The following is a 12,358-nucleotide window of genomic DNA, read 5'->3' as shown; positions in this document are numbered from 1 at the left end:
TGGCTAAAAGTTGGAACTTAATTGTAAATTATTTGAGCCCTAATTACATATGTTCAACCAGTCCCTCCACTAGCTCGTTGAAACCATAAATGAATTGCATGTAGAACTAAATGAAATAGAAATGGATGGAAATGATGAAGTTAGATAAATGGGTTACATTCACAAATGAATGTGTTTTCTAACTATGTATAGAAATGACTTGAGAATTAATTTAAGGTTTTGAAATTATTTAACTAAATAATTGAAGTTAAAAAATGAAATTAAATTAATTTGTCATTTTGAATCCGTTGAATATGGAAATTAAATATATTTCCTCACAGATTCTTTTACGGTAAGGTTGCCATGACTCTAACGGAATTAGAATTAGGTTGAAAAATTATTTAATTCAAAAATGAATTTATCTAAATGAATTAATTAATTAATTAATTGATATCTATTTTAGGAAATAGAAAACATGTATTGAGTTAGATTAAATTAAAATGTGCTAGGTTAAAATTGAAGAATTACATATAATTTGACCCAATACAGAAGAGGTCCAAATCCCCTCATCATAAGAGAGAGGGGTGACATTCTTAGTATTATTTACTAGGGTGTGCCGCCCACCCCATTATACTAAAAGTAAAATATTTTTTTTTCTATTAAATAAATATTATTTCTGTTTTACTAATTCAACCAGGATTCTTTTATCTCTCCCTATAAATAGATGATACTAGTAGAGATATTTATACACAAGTTATATATAAGCTTGATATATTGTTATTCTACCAGAAAATAGTGAGAATTTATTTTCTAAGAATAAATTCTATTTTCTGGTTATTACAATTCTACCATTTTCTAAGTTATATATATAGTTTCTATTTTAGGACTACCTCACTTAAACATCATGTCATAATAGGTGGGTCTACATGATCTTCATAAGACATATGGGGAAGAGATCCTAACATCTCATGCCAGTCCATTACATTTCCAATCTGACGAATGACTCATCTAGTCCCTTCAAGTCGGCTCCAATAATGTCCTTAGTTAACATTTGTTGCTCTACCACCTGTACCAAAACTCAATGGCTAGGACCTAAGCCAAGTCAACTCCCTCCATAAACACTCCTTTTAAACTCGAAGGCAAAGGAGAAATAGAGAATTCACATAGCCAACATAGCTAATATTTTGTTCAAAGACAATTTTAGTACCTCTAAACCATCATTTTCAGTGGCTCTCCGCACCATCTATGGTGTGAACCACCTTCATTTTAGCGACTTTTCGCATCCCATACAATGTGAATCGCCACCATTATACTATTGTATATTTGGAATAACTTAGGGTGCACTTGATAAACCATTGAAAATGAAATTTTTTAACATTTAATTTTTAAAATTTATTTGATAATCTTATTAATTTTTAGTTAATACAAAATATTCAACAAAAAGGTATTGAATAAGATAAGTAGATAGATATTTTCATTTAAATGCAAGTTGGTATATTGAAAGTTATCACTTTCCAAGGAATTTAGTTGGTTAATGCGATTTTAATGTTTTGTATGTAAAAGTTAATATACTTTCCTTGAAATGTGACATTCTCTTAAGAGTTATTTTCCCGCAAGCATTGTGAAGTCATTCTCTTAATAATTGATGCGAAAGTTACTTTCCCACCAAGATGGAAGTAAAAAGAATTTGTTTGGATAAAATTAGCATTTCTTGTCATAAATATTTTTAAAATATATTTTTCATCGATATCAAATTTTAGTTTCAAGTGAATTTCAAGTCATAAATGAAATATATGAATACACTTGAATTTATACCTACAATGTAACGAGGAAAACTTTGCAAATTTTACATATTCACAATCTTAAGTTATATACAAGTTATTTTTCAAATATATTCGGTTTTAACTAAAACATGAGCAAACCATACCTTTTAAATTAATTGAATTTTTTAATAATAAAAATGTTAATAATATTAAAATATATATTATATTTTTGGGAAGCATTTCGTACCAAATGTATCAATGTAACTTTCAGGATTTTAATCAATATTTTGCAATGTACATCAAATGTTGAAAGCACCAAATGCCCTCTTAATGTTAAAAATGTTAAATTGATTTTTCTTTTAAAAATAAATTATCTCTTCTTTTCTTGTTAAAAAGTAAGATATCCAATTTATTATATTTAATTTTATGAAAAATAATAAAAAATAAAATAAGATATTAATACTAACAATGTTAAGTTTAAAAATATATAATTTTTAAAAATGAAATTAATTTTATTAAATAACATAATTACATTTCATATCTGTCATTTTTATATAATGTCTAGAACTATTTATAACTCTTTCTAAACTCATAAATAAAAGGATAATACGTATCAATGCACTCGGACTCACGTCATTTTACATTGACAATAATATCTATACCAATTGAGTTAATATTTTAATATAATTATACATTGTTACATTTTTCAATCAAGTTTACAGAAAATCATTACAAATTCCTTTTTAATTTGATATGACATTTTTGGTCTAATTTTCGCTATCAAGAAAAAAATAATAAGAGAAACTTAGAGGTAGGTGAATAAAAATTAATTAATAAATACACGCCCTTAAGCTCTATTTTCTCTTTTAGGAGTCAAATTTGGTGTGCATGTAGATAATTGATTATTAATTTATTGGATAAAAATTATCTAATAAATATAAAAAATATTTAAAAATTAAAAGGAATTTTAGTTGAAATGGCAATGGCATTGGAAATTATAATATATTAAGTTTGAATTTAATCAAGTATATTTTTTAGATTTAACATTATTTAAAATGACAAAATTATCTTCACACTAATGTTTTTTATTTTATAAAAAATTTCAATAATTATTTAATCGAGTTAGAATTTAGTTAAAGGGTGTCATTCGTTTAGAATGTCATTTACATATAATATAGATATATTTATTCAAATAGGAGGAGAGAGATACTTACACTAATGTAAAACTAAGATAATATTTTAACGATACAATTATCTTATTTTACATTCCGTTCATATAGATCATGCATGTTAAATTTGATCTAAATTAAAAATTCATTTACTATTTATTTTATGTAAAAACACTTTTAACTGTTCAATAAATTTTTTGTATATAGTAATTGATTCAAACTTTACATATATATTAAGTATAATTATATCGATAATTTAATGATTAATCATTAAAATATTAATAGTAAAAAAATAAAAAATGTAAATAAATAACCCATAATCTTAATTATAAAAAGTAAATAAATAATATGTAAGTGGATAAAAAAAAAGATAAAAGACAATAATTCATGAAAGAGAAAGGCCAAAGAATTATCTGGTTTGATAAAGAGAAAATCAAAGAGAAGATCTAAGAGAGGGCCCTACAAAGGCCCAACTTGCACACTTTTTGTTTCTCGTAGGGTGCAACTTTTTGGGGATTAGCCAACTGGATTGTGACAAGTGTGATCAAGTTGTAAGATAGAGCACGTGGCGAATTCCTGTTGCAGGGAAACAGCTAAGCAGGCAATCAAGTTGACAATGAAAGGGAGGAAACGGCAACGTGTTGAGGTGTTGACAGGGAAGACAAAGAAAAGAGACGTCATGATGTAATGCTTCTGTCTTACGCACGCCCCTTTGTCAGAATATATATTTTTTTATTGTTTTTATATGATAAATTACACTTAAGGTCACTAAACTATTAGGATGTTTATGTTTAGTCACTCAACTATTCAAAAGTTTTCATTTAAGTCACTGAGTTGTTAAAGTTGTTGCATGACTTTCTCTATTTTCACTACCTGCACCAATTAATTTCTTTTATTCTCCTTCTCTTCTATAGTTTAGCTTTTTTCATGAAACAATATTGATTTTTTTGTATTCGTCGATAGGTATTAATTCACCGTATCTATCTTTGAATTATCGCTTGGAGCTTATTGGCTAGACTTTTTAAAAGAAAACTTAACAGCCTCATGTTTTAAATAAAAACTTTTGAATAGTTCAATTGCTTAAATAGAACTTTTCAAATAGTTTAGTAATCATTTTTTTGATTTTTTTAAATTTAGTGACCAAAAACTAAATTTATTAATATTTTAGTGACCTTACCCTATAATATAAATTTTTAAAAAAATATAATTCTAGTTAATGCTGAAAAAAACCAAATTGGGTTTGAATCTATCAGATATTTTTACTTTTGATTTAATTGGTCACTGACCATTAGAGGTATGGCCCGGCCCGAAGGCTCGCCCGAAATGTGGGAGGATTTGAGTAAAAATATAGGTCCGAAAAATGTGTCTGGGTAAAAAAATAAGGCCCATTTAAAAAACGGGCCGAGCTTCGAGTAAGGCATTTTTGGCCCGGGCCCGGCCGGAATTCACTACATGATAAATTTTTTTAAATATTATTTTCTTATTATTTTCTCCCTATTTTGCTACTATTTTACTATTATGTTGCTACTATTTTGTTTTTATTATTTAGATATTGTATAAAGCTTATTTTATTGTTAATTTTTTTTATTATTTTATAGACATTTGTTAATTTTGTTATTATTTTAGAAACATTTGCTTGTTAAGTTGCATCTATTTTAGTGTTATTAAGTGCACATATTTTTTAAAATTTATTTTCAACTTGTTGAGAAATATTTATTTGATATTTTAGTATTTTGATGATTTATATATATTTTAAAATAATATAAAAATTAATATGGGCGGGCGAGTCGGACCTGAGTTTTAATATTTTTATTCGGTCGGGCTTGGGCAAAATTTTAGGCCAATTTTTCAGGCCAGGCGTAGCAAGCAGGCTTAAATTTTAGTCGGGCCTGCCTCAACCCGAATATTTATGAAAATTTGAAAATTGAAAATCAATCTGAACTAAGGTGTTGGAAATACAAGTTAAAAATCAAGATTATCCATCAAATTGAATTCTATTTTTATTTAATATATAATTAATTTTAATTTATATTTGAAATAGTGAAAATAACTTAAAACGTTGATAATGAAAAGATATTTCAAAAAGACACCATATAAATTTATTTATTATTTATTATTTACTTTTAAAATGTTTTTTAGGAATATTTATGAAAAAACCTTTGGAACTTTGTCAAAAAATTCAACTGCTATAAAATAAATCACATTTTTATTTCTAAAATTTCAAAACCAACAATTACTATAAAAAATTAAAAACTGAACAGAATTGAATTATGATGGACTGTTCGAAAAATCCAAAAGACTTGACCTAATCGAATCGATACCTCTCTTAGCTGGAATGTAAGGTTTTGTTAAATTACCTTATTTGATTCATTTTGTAGGAATGTAAAATTACCTAAATTCAAATTTCATTAAATCATCTTATAGAATTTGCTTATATTTTTATTTCTTTATTACGTAATGGTTTAACCTTATATCTATATTGTTCTTTAAATGCTCGATTGAGTTGACGTCGCATATTAATTAGAAAAATTGTTTTTTATGAAGTTGTATTATTATGAAAATATTTTTTGTTTTCTTTTATATTTTATATAAAAGCAATAAAAACCTAAAACAATGAGATTTGAACTTGACATTATAATGTTCAAATAATCAACATTACCATTTCAACCAAAACTTTATTTAATTTTTATATAAACTTTTAATAAATATATTTAGTAGTATTTCTTTAGGTAGACTTCACTAGTAGTAACCTAACTATTAATAAATTTATTTTTAATCACCCAAATATTAAAAGTTACAAAATGGTCACCTAACTATTTAATTTTATATTTTTTGCTACTGATTGACTAACGGTGGCAGCTTTTAAAATTGACATAATAGTAACTTTAACCATCAATATTTATACGTTAAGTTAATTTAGTCTTGATTCTAAAAAATTTAGCTCTCAACATTTACACATTATATAATTTGGTCTTTTTTTTTTGTAGTTTTACCTTTTTTTGTGACCCTTTCACCTAAAAAGCTATGAAGAACTATCAACTAAATTTGATTAAAAATATGATAACATATTAATTTGCATGTTATTTTGTTTAAATTCGGTTTATTTCTGAATTGATCCCTGCTAATTAGTACTTTTATGTTTTAATCTTGTCAGGGATGCAATTAGGACGCGAAGAGACAAAAACGAGCAGGCAAGGACCAAATTGAAACAAAATCAATGGAATGGGGCCAAATAAAAAAATATGGAGAAAGCCAATGACTCACCAGATATTTTGACTTTGTAAAAAGCCAAAAATAGAAAAGTCTTATTTTATTTTTATTTTATGTTAAATTAGTCATGGCCAAAAATAGTAAATTTTATGTATATAAATAGGGCCTTAGGTTCGTTGAGAAAATCATCAATGAATTCTACTTTCCTACTCCAATTTGGAATAGAATTATTTTCCCTTTTCTTTCAATTTGACGTTAAAATTCTATTGCATAGTTTCCAATTCTTGTTTCTTTTATAAAATTGGGCTAATTGCCTTTCAAGTTTTTTCATTCCCCAATTTCCTCCATTTTCTATCAACCTACCTTCCAAAGTTTACAAAGCATGAATAATTTCATTCTTCACTAAATTTCATCTTAGCTTTAGGTTGGTGTTCTTCCGGTCGAGAATCGTGAGATACGAATTCATGCCAAAATTCGTCCAACCGGTATTCATTTTTTCCTAAGTATCGAGATTGACAACTCATCCCTTAAGGTTAACTCGATTACAAGTCAAAAAGTGCACGTTGGTTTAGAGTCATGTTAGCTGACAATTGGAGAAATGAGTCGGCCGTGCTGTATTAGGATCTCCGAGAACAAATCGAGGAGGAAGTGATCGGGTTTAAACAACCCACGCGGTTGAGGCTGTTAATTTGAATTGGGTTCTTCAGAACGCAAGGCTGCTAGAATCTTGAATCGAGAACACGAGTATCTCGGTTAGATAATCGGTAACGGTTGGTTTGCAGGTCGTACCGTAATCAGCTACTAGAGGAGGAATTGTTGGTTAGGGTGTTCTTAACTGCTATAACCAGCTTATCGTTTGGAAGAGAAGATTAATTTCCGAGGATCGATTCTTGATACGAAATTTATCAAGTCTAAGGCTAAGGCTTATTTTATCTGTTTACACAAGTCTGAATTTATTTCCAGTTTACATTTATTTTCAATAGTAGTCAATCGTTTATTTAAGCTGATTAGATTATTTTACTTTCTTAAACATTCTCAAACTCTCCCAATTTAATTGTTTATTTTTTTGTTGTAGGTACGTTTGGAGTCATGGGCACGACTCTTGCCACGATCATTGACACGACAAATATTTTGTTTATAAGTGAACATGGAAGTTGATTACGACATCCAATCATTGTGGACTCGACCCTACTACCACTCTTTACTACTATTTAGAGTTATTTTAGTAGGAATTATTTTTGGTGGTTTCGACGCCTATCAAAATATAAAATATGAAACCACCCAAAAATCCAATATAATAATTTTCATCTTTTCTCATTCTTTTAAAATTAACCTACAATGTACAAAAAACAACAAAATTGTAAAAAGAAAAAGAAAAGAGAGATCAAATTGCACAATGTGTAAAATTTGATGATTAAATATTTTTTTAGAATCAATCATTATAAATGCAACATTTTAAGCATAACCAAATAGAAAAGTATAATATAAGAGACAAAATACTAATTTTTCTTGACTGATGATGATGATGAATGTATAGTTTATATGTTACTTGAAAAATATATTTTAGAACTAGAGAATTTAATTGATTTGTTTTGTTATTATTATTTCAAAGTTATTAAAATTGGAGATAAAATTGTTAAAAATCTTACATTATTATGGAAATATAAGATATTTTAAGGAATATGTAGAATTGAGATTATCCTATATTCTGAAATCTTGGCACTATTGAGAAGTAAGATTATCTGCTCAAGGAAATATTTGAAATCCAAACAAAAGATATCATTCCCAAATCTTATATTAACTTCGGGCACACAAGATTACTTGAACTAAAAGCCCCTTTAATATAGAGACATGGTAGAGATTATAAACTACTTCACAAATTCCACTGTCTTCGAGAACAACCCAATAAAGAAAAGATACAAACGATTTGTAACTGCTACACTAGAAGTTTTAGAAATTAACTAGAGATAGATCTTTTTGATCAACCACCAATAACTACATCCTAGCCTTGCCACCATCAAGTTGCTTTGATGAAAAACTTCGGTTAATCAATTGGAAACCGTCAAAAGCCCTTAAGAGACCCCATCGCATCAATGATGCATGAAAACTAAGTCTTAGATGGTCTATCATCCTCCTAACATCTTAAAGTCCAATCTCGGGTTCAATATTACATTGTTATATCTTGACAAAATCCTCTAATAATGATTACTAACATATTTGGAAGCCTTAGTATTTTTTATATATGAGCTATAACAAAAAAAAAAAAAAAACTATGAAACTAAAATTAAACAAAAACAAAATGAAATTAAAAGAACCAAACAAAACCTTCCAGAAATTGATAAAGCTAACTATTACCCTACTATGACCTTAAAAAAAGTTGAATGAATTTTTATTTATGTATAGACTTCCATTCTATGATGTCTAATGAACTTCTACTGCCATAAGAACCTTCGCAAAAGTGGTTGAAGACAATACTATAAAAAAAACCACTAAGGCAGAAAAAAATGGGAGAAAAACATAAAAAGTCTAAAAGCCATATTTCCTAATTTTTCTACGTACCTTGGTTGTCTTGACCTGTATAGAGTGGTGGTCAAGCTTTTTTTCAAGCACCTTTTAAACACGAGTTCAAACCCAGTCACCCTCATCCCTCCACCTCTAACATTGTATCAATTTTTTTTTTTGCTTGACTAAATTATATATATATATATTATATAATAAAACCTCATGAGAGGTTGCAAAGCAAACCAAGATACACCTCAATGCATAATAGACACCACTAATACACAACAAATTTAGCATCCTAAGCCTCAAACACCTCAAAATCCCTTATGCTTTCTCTAACAATAAACTCTCTACAAGAATAGTTAACCACTCATGCCTCATCAATCCTAAGCAATCAGAAAACAAAGAGAGACATAGTAGAGTGACATTTTCAACCAATAACATTGCTAAAAAGGTACTTTCAAAACCTGTAAAAAAATCCAAAAACTCTTGACCAAAGGCAACCTTTCTTTTGGATTTGTAAATCATGAGGTATTTCACCCCTACTCGTACACCTACACCAAACACCTTGTAGATGATAATACTTGAATGACTTGCCAATATTGAATTCAACCTAAGGGAGAATTGGCTTATGACATTTAATTTGGACTCCTAAATCAGTATGGTATCCATGTTGTTGCACCGTATCACTTTCTTAAACTAGTTCACAACTTTCACAACACCTCTCAAGTTTCAAGCAAAATTCACAAAATGAAACCCCATCTCGGTAAAGCACACAAAGCACCCTTCAAGCCTCATATGCAACTACGAGATTACCTCTTATCATTATTATAATTTCAAAATCTAAAATAATAATCCCAATGCAATCTTAGTCTGAAACCCGAGCAAGCAATGACACAATCAAAATTAGTAAGGCACCATTTCTTCTCAATCACTATAAGGATCCTAAAGACCTTATTTCTAGACAAGCAAAATTTAGATGGATCCTAAAGACCTTATTTCTAGACAAGCAAAATTTAGACTTGTCCTATTTAAATCATACCCTTGGCCCGCTCGTGGATGAAGAGAAAACAAAAACATAAATTTTAGAAGCCTACACCTTAAGAAAAACTAGATATGAGATTTCTTTGAGTTTAAATTCCTAAAACATCACCATATCGCAACTTGACCTTCTTACCATTCATTTCATAAGTCTAAATTTTATTACTTACCCTTCCCACGAATGTAATAGCCCGGTTTTCAGTAGTACCAAAAAAGACAGTTTTGGAACCCATTTTTGTAAACTGAGTTCGTAAATATTAAATTAAAATATTTACAAAAATGGTATAAAATTTTATTAGAGTTTGGTTCCCCAATTTTTTCTTTTAATTGTTTAATTAAGGTAAAATGACTAAATTGTAAAAGTTTTATCACTATAGGTTTTTAATTAAGCAAAGACTTAGAGACTTAAATTGTAATTAATAAAAGGTACAAAATGGTAGTTAAACCAATTTTAATATATGTTAGTGGATGTTGTTGGAATAAAAATTAATATGTGATTAATTAAGTTAATAATTTAGGTTAATTAAACTAATTAAATTTTAATTACAATATAAAAGAAACATTAAATGGAAAGAAAGAGAGGAAACCTTCATCTTCATCTTTCTCCATCGAAATCACTATTGAAGAAAAAGCTTCCATGGGTTTTCAACTTTTGGCCTTTTATTTAGGTATTGTAGTTAAGTAATTTTCTTGTAATTTTTATAATTTTCAGGTCATGGGAGCTTGGTTTAGCTAGCCCATGTACCATTTCTAAAATTTTTAAAGTTTTTGAAAGTTTTCATTGCTGATTTTTTGAAGAAATTGATGTTAAATTGATAGATTTTAAGCTTAGATGTGAAAAGGACTAGATCATAATGTCTAATAGTTAGTTTTGTACATAAGGACTAATATGAATAAATTGTTTTATTGATGTGAAATTTTAGTAATAATAGATATTAGAGGGACTGTAATGAATTTAGTTGAAATCGATTTTAAAATCGAGGCTCAAAATTTAAAGATATAGTTATTTTGATTTTAGAGATTTAATTGAATAAAATGTAAAATTTTAGGGGTATCAAAAATGAAAATTTATAGCTTTATAGATATCATAATATACCGTATAAATGTTTATCATTGATGAATTGTCTAAAATAATTGTTTAGATCCATAATTAAATCAAACTAGAGATAATTGAGGAAAAGCCAAATTTTTTTATCAATCCTTGGAGGTTCAACTTGTTTGTTGATTTTTCTAAGTAAGTTCCTATAGAACTTACTACTTTATTTTATGTTATATTGATTTATGTTCTAAGTTATTAATATATTCGAATTGGGTAGAATTAGTAAATTTGACACTTAGGTATTAAAATGTATTGACTTGTAAATTGTGTAAATTTTGACTAAATTAAAATGGTACATGTGTAAATACGAATTGTAACACCCTGACTTTTGGGGTTAGAAGTTTTGAGATTTGTAGGTAGGGTTAGTGGCTAGATCAGACAATTGGGTTTGTTGTTGTGTTTTAATGTTAGAATGGGTTTACTGGTCTGGTAGTTGGTTGTGTGTTAGTGTACCTTTAGGTCTCGGGTTTAAGACTTTGTATGTGGGTTTTGGCGAGATAATTTTAGTTTAGTTTAGTTTTTAAGTTTTAATACTTACTTTATTTTATTTTATTTTTATTTTATTTTTGGAAAAAAATAAACAAGATCCCAAATCAGTTTCACTTCCTCTTTTTCCTCTTCTTTTCTTACGTTAGTTCTTCTTCTTCCTCCATTATGCTTTTGTTGTTTTGTTTCCTTCTTCCTTTTCGATTGGTGTAATTAATTGGTGAGGGTCTTTGCATCAATACCTGTTCGGCGGAAAAGATTTGGGTTAGGCTGTTCGGTAGAGTAATTGCGTGATTAGTTGGTCTAAGTGCTGAATTGTGTAAGTGTCTTCTTCTCTTAGTTTGATTTCTTGATTCTACATTCCTTTGATAAGGATTTTGAAATGTTTGTGCGTTTTTTGAAATTGAGTTTCAGATAGGTTTAAGTTCAGTCAAATTGACTGGGTTTCGGCGTTGGAATCGCGTTCTAAGGTGTGTTTTCGAACCCTTAGTGATTAGGGACTGCATTCTGGTTGCTAAATTCATGATTTTCTGACTATTTTAGGGTGGTTTTGTGACCACACACGCCCGTATCTCTGCCCGTGTGGACAAAAATAGGCCATTTATAAAGCCATTTGCCACCCTATAAACACAAGCATTCACAAGTATAATAGACCACATTTTTACAGCTCATTAAACAACCAAAATAACCAATTCAATACACATAATTTTCCATATCAAAACCTAACAATTTCATGCCCAATTACCTAATTAACATCATGCATAATCCATACATTTAACAACTACATATCAAAACTTTACTTGCATAATTTTATTCCATCATTACCTTACCAAAACATACCATAATTGAACACTTATACACAACCAAATATGATACCAAAATAAGCCAAGTCACATGGCTGAACTCATATACAAAATACACTAAAACCATAATATCAAGTATCTTAGTTATCATCTTTTAAACTAACCTATACATGCCATATTTACAATATTTACAAGTTCAAAAGTACCAATCAGAAATTGGATAGTGTGATGTGCAACTCCGACTTGTCCGAAATAGGCGAGCTAACGAACCTCTATAAAACATAGAAAAAGAAACAGAGTAAGCTT

The sequence above is a fragment of the Gossypium arboreum genome, chromosome 9 (assembly GCF_025698485.1).
Source record: "Gossypium arboreum isolate Shixiya-1 chromosome 9, ASM2569848v2, whole genome shotgun sequence".
In the NCBI taxonomy this organism is placed as follows: Eukaryota; Viridiplantae; Streptophyta; class Magnoliopsida; order Malvales; family Malvaceae; genus Gossypium; species Gossypium arboreum.
This window is presented reverse-complemented; position numbering follows the sequence as displayed.